Below are 6,000 nucleotides of genomic sequence, written 5' to 3'. Positions count from 1 at the left end.
GTTTAATTTTTCAATGCATTTTTAGGATTTTCGGGTTTTGGAAATTAAAAATCCGGGAATATACCTAGGAATGGATTGCGTGTCAGCTGCGTGTGAATAGCCGGCTGGTGCACACCACCGCATGGACCAGCTAACGCACGTCCCCGTGCGTGAACAGCCGCTAACGGACTCCGGCACATGAACTACCACGCGCACAACCATGCGTTCGTGTGTCAGGGGGTTGGGAATAGGGGCTGCAATTTCGGGGGGTTTCGGTTGGTTGCTGCTGGTTTCTGCGGGTGGTCGTTGGGGAGGTCACGACGGGGGGGAACGGGGCGTAAGAGGGTGAGAAGGGGGGCTTAAGAAGGGGTTTCTGCGGGGTGGGAGTGTGTCGCGGGGGGGGGGGGGGGGGGGGGAACAGGGGCTTATGGGGGAAAGGTGTATGTGTGGGGGTGGTGGGGTGGGATTGGGGGCTTGGGTGGGGGGATGTTGGGGTTGTGCCTGGGGGGCGGAAGGGGGGCTTAGAGGGGGGTTTGGGTGGGGGGATGGTGGGGTTGTGCCTGAGGGGGGGGGGGGGGGGGGGGGGGGGGGGGCGGCGCTTGGAGGGGGGTGGGAGGGGGGTTGGTGGGGCTGGGGAGGAAACAGGGTGGCGGAAAGGGCGCCGAAGGGCGGCGGGCGGCTTCCACAGGCGGTGCGCTTCCAGAACGGGGCAAGGGCGGCAGGACGTGATGTCGGCGGCAGGGCGCGAGCACAATGGCAGGGCGTGACGTCAGGCGGCAGGGCGAGTGGCTACGAAGAGCGGGCGGCAGGGCGTGCTAGGGCCGGCGGGTAGGGCGGTAGGATGGCGGTAGGGGCGTTGGCCACAGGCGGGAGGAGAAGAGGGAGAGAGGAGAAGAGGAGGAGGAGGGAGAGGGAGGTGGAGATGGAGAGGAGGGAACGCATGGAGGAGAGGGAGATGGAGAGAGGTGGTTGGGGGGGAAGGGGTCGGGGAGAGAGAAAGGTGGGGATGGGGGGGATAGGGTGCCCATGGGGTACCCATGGGGGTGGGGTGGTGCCCAGGGGTTGGGGGTGGGGATAGATGGGTGCCCAGGGGGAAGGGTACCCGCCATAAAAGAAAGGAGTGCCCTCGTCCCGCGCGCGTGCGCAGGGCAGGATAAAAAAATTTACCGTGACGGGATCGGAATAGCGTCAGGATGTCGGTATGGGCACGCGGACGCGACCGGGGCGCGTGGAGACGTGTGAAATCGAAAACGGGCGCGTTCACGCGTGGGACGAGTCGCACGAAACACGTATAAACAAGGAAAAATTAATATCTCCCAATCCGGGCATCGAAACGAAATGTCGTAAAAACAAAAATTGGGCAGGACGGTAGGGGGAAGACAAAGGAAACGTGCAATGGGGGTTCTAGGGGAAAGACAGGGCGTTCACATGCAAAAAACGTAAAAAACGGGTCAAAAAACGCAAACGAAAATTAATATCGAAAGATCCGTGCATCGGAGCGAGGTACAAGAAGAAGGAAAAATGAGCAAAAGCACGCGCCCGACAATCCTATCACATCAAAACATGGATCCGACTGAGATAAGACGCGTTCACATGGGAAAAATCCAAAAAACAGACTCGAAAATGGAATCGAAAATTAATATTGGACTAACCGCTTGCTGGAATGACATGCAGTAAAAACAAAAAATGGCCGCAGGAAGGGGTGGCACAGGGTTGTCATGTTAAAACGCAGTTTCGACGGAAGTAGGAGGGGTTCACATGCTAAAAACACCAAAAATACACCCGAAAATACATGTAAAAATTAATAATTAAAAACTTAGAAGTCGAAAGAGGATGGAGGAAAAAGGAAAAAGGTGGGGGAAGGCGCGGTGGACACGGCTGGCAAATCAAATTGGAATTCTGATGCAAATAGGGCAGGTTCACATGGAAAAATGTCAAAAAGACGCACGAAAAAGTCGCGAGAAACCGCAAAAATTAATATTGGACAAAATGTGCATCGGAATGACACGGAGTAAAAAGGAAAAATGTTAGGGAAAAAGTTGTCATCAGGGTTATGATGTCAGATCATGGTTCCGAAGCAAGAAAAATGCGTTCACATGGAAAACCGGCTAATGTGCGCAAAATGCTTCAAAAATTAATAACTCAAAAACCGTGCATCGGAATAGGGGTGGGTAAAAAGGAAAAATGGTCAATTCAAAGGGATGAACAGGGCTATAAGGTTGGATGTGGATTTTGGTGAACGTAGGGTGCATGTACCTAGTAGGATAACAAAATTAGGGAATGAAGGAAAACTGCAAGGGAACAGCCCCGAGGGTGGGGGAAAAATGAACAGATGGGTGGGAAGGGACCTCATCAGGGTAAAAGCAAGTCATGGCATAGATGCATGAGCAGGTTGGGGAATATACAGAGGGGTATGCAATGTAGACGCGCCGGCACGCGTCCCCACACTTAAGACCTTAACGGATAAGGTTAACCGAGCAATAGGGACCTAGGACCACACAACAGACCATCCACTAATGTCCCCACACTTAAAACATGACCGTCACTGAGAAACAGGGTGTAGGGTTAGAAAAACTTAGCCCATGTTGTCGGGAATCTAGGTTGACTGTCGATGGCACGTCCACTGTCGTTGTCAGCTACAGGAGGTACCAAGGCATCTTCACAGCACACGTCCTTCGTGGCAGGGACCACATGGCAGCACCCAGGGAGGTAGCTAGTTGAAGGAATCGCATCGAGTCGATGTCGCTGACGAAGGAGAGTCACTCAGCTTACAACACTCAGATGGGATGAGAGAACAGTCACTCACCCCATGACTAATATCACTCGATAAATAATGATTGAAACCCATATCTCACACCCGGTTTAGGAATCAACAAGGGGAATGGTGCAGAGGGAGTATGCCAGGGTGCACAGTTGATGGTTCATTAGTGCGTCCAACCCGTTTGGTATAGGTGCAAGGAGGAAGGCAAGGGAGCCTTACAGTGCAGTGTACAGAACAGGGTGACATGTCCTGTGATGACGGTAGAGACCCATCCCGTGGGTGCATAGGGAAACGGGAACATACCTGACTCCAAGTGTCGTAACGTCCCTCAATCTCACCTCTCGGTAATTGATTGAAGAAACTCCAGTCACACTCAACCCACCCTCTGTCTCACGCTCTGTTGATAGATACAAGAGGGCAACCATCCTCACGGTCACTTGTGCAAAGGTTGTATGCCTTGTGCGCATTTGATGGTGCAATTGTGCATCCCGCCCTGTGCCGGCATACGGCGCAAGAAGGAAGGCCAGGGAGCCTTATAGTGTAGTGCATAGAAACAGATCGTGCTTTGTGCATTGAGAGGCCCGTCCCTTGCGTGCAACACTGCATTCACACTTCTCACCTCTCATTTGATTTAAAGGGAAAAGACTGGTCACTCACCCCACCCTCTGTCTCGCTCTCTGTTGATAGTTACAGAGGGCAACCATACTCACTTCCCCATCCGGTTAGGGTGAAAGCTCACGTCACTCAATTGTTTGTCGATGAAGATCACGTCATCAGTTACTGAAGAGGCATACCTAGGTAGGTAGCTATCAAATCTGGTACTTCAATTGGTTGTAGAAAAGATCGTCTGCGAAAGGGGGCAGACCGATTGATGAAGTTGCAGAGACAGTGCACCAAGGGAGGTGGCTTCAAATTTCTCTGGACAATTTTCTGCTGGTGAGTCAGTTATCTTGAACTGCGGGGTGTTACCACCTTTTCCACAGCCAGCTTCCCGCCCAAGGGTGTTGACCACCTTTTCTTGGAGCGAGGCCTGCTATGACAGGAAATTTCTTCCTTTTCTCCCATAACAGATTTGTTTTTCTTGTTTTCTTTTTTCTTGTTTTTTTTTTGTTTTTCTTGTTTTGTTGTTGTTTTTTTTTCCTTTTTTTTCTCCTATTCTCGAGGGTGTCTCCACCTTTTCTCGAAGAATAGGTCGGCATGACAGGGAACGAAGTCCTTTTCTCCCATGACCGATATGTATATATTTTTTCTTCTTCTTTTGTTTTTCGATTTAAGCAAGGGAATGGTAGAGATACCATTTGTCAGAACCCACCTCGCCACTGCCGTTTGTGGAAAATAGAGGATAAGAGATCATGGCTGGAAGGTGGGGCTGAGGGGACAGAGGGTTGTGTCCACCTCATCAGGAGGGGCTGAAGAACAGCTATCAGAAGTAGCATCATAATAAGTACAGTGCCACGCCAACGGGGGAAATGATCAAGTGACAGTGATTGTCAAGATCCCCAAGGAGGGAAGTACTTCTTCAGGTGATATCCATTGATCAGGAAGGGATCATCAGAGGCATCAACGGTCTGCACTTGGACAGAGCCATTAGGGTTGATAGCAAGTACCTTATATGGGCCCATCCACCGCTGTTGAAGCTTGCCAGGAAACTTGCCAAATCGGGAATCATAGGCTAGGACCAAATCACCTTCCTTGAACTCCTTGTGCTTGATGAAGCTGTCATGGTAAGCCTTGCGTCGAGCTTGCGTGGCTTCCATGCACTGTAGAGCCATCCTGCGAGTTTCGTCCAAACATTCCAGGTGCAGGAGACGGCGTTGTAGTGAATCATCGTCCCCCAAACGCTCTTTGATAGCCACTCGCAAAGAGGGCAATTCCAGTTCAACAGGGAAAACAGCTTCTGTACCATACACCAGCTGGAAGGGTGTCTGTCCTGTTGCTACTTTATGGGAGGTTCTGTACTCTATAAGTCGATCATCTCAATCCCGACGATGTGCGGCAATTGTTCTTGTCAGGATTGAGCAGAGGATACGATTGGTGACTTTGACTTGGCTCTGGGGTAGTAAGGAGTGGACTTGCGATGGCGGATCTTATACAACTCTGTCAACTCTTGCATGACTTTATTAATGAAATGAGTGCCTCTGTCACTTACCAGCTCTAAGGGACTGCCAAAACGGGTGATGATATTCTTGTATATGAACAGGGCCACGCTGTTACCATCATCCCTCTTTAGGGCTTTAGCTTCACACTACTTTGTGACATAATCCGTACATACCAGGATGTATCGGTTCTGTTTCCTTCTGGTGGGAGGATCGATTGGGCCTACAAAGTCGATGCGCCACTTCTCAAACGGCTTCAAAGGAAGGATAGGTTGCAGTGGCATGGCACTTGTCTTGGTAGGTTTTCCCATTCTCTGACAGGCATCACATCACTTACAATAATCATAGGCATCCTTATGAATGGTCGGCCACCAGTATCCTACGAGTAGAGCCTTCAGAACAATCCCAATCTCATCTCCTGCAATACATCTTCTGAGCACTTCATCTTTGCCTTTCTTGTACAGTGCACCACCTAACAGGGTGTAGGGGGCTGATTCTAATATAAGCTTCTTCCTGTCCCGACTAGAAATACCAGGAGGGTACTGTTGGGTTGCTAACAGATTGGCAATATCTGCATACCAGGGGGTTACAATTTCAACCAGGAATAGGGAAGCATCAGGGAGGTCTGGATCATCCTGCTCCTCGTCTGCAATCTGTGGGATATGCGACAGATGATTAGCCAGAACATGGGAACGACCAGGCTTAGTAATCACCTCAAAGTCGAACTCCTAGAATAGAAGGAGCCACTCATCATTCATCCTTTCACATCCGCTTTGTTCATCAGGAAGGACAGGGCTTTGTGATCCACATAAAATTTAAAGTGAGTAGACAACAGATAGTGGCGGAACTTCTCTAGGGCAAACATCATTGCCAAGCACTCCAGCTCTGTCACTGTATAGTTCCGTTCCCTATCAGTGACTTTTCGGCTTGCGTAATAGATGGGTTGATCCAGCTTCGAGGAGCCCTTCTGGCAGAGAATCGCGCCTAAGCCTTCAATAGATGCATCAGTGTGTACATGGAACTCCTTCATCTAGTCAGGAGGTTGCAGAATGGGTGCCTCAATCAGACATTGCTTCATAGTGTTGAAGGCTTTGTCACATTCTGCCGTCCAAATAAACTCTGCATCTTTCCTCAAAAGCTTGTGCAAGGAGGTTGTCTTTGTTG

The sequence above is a fragment of the Lygodium microphyllum genome, chromosome 3, assembly GCF_053477565.2.
Source record: "Lygodium microphyllum isolate KBCC chromosome 3, Lygodium_microphyllum_v1.1.10, whole genome shotgun sequence".
In the NCBI taxonomy this organism is placed as follows: domain Eukaryota; kingdom Viridiplantae; phylum Streptophyta; class Polypodiopsida; order Schizaeales; family Lygodiaceae; genus Lygodium; species Lygodium microphyllum.
The sequence above is the reverse complement of the archived record's forward strand: the minus strand, read 5'-3'. Positions refer to the sequence as shown.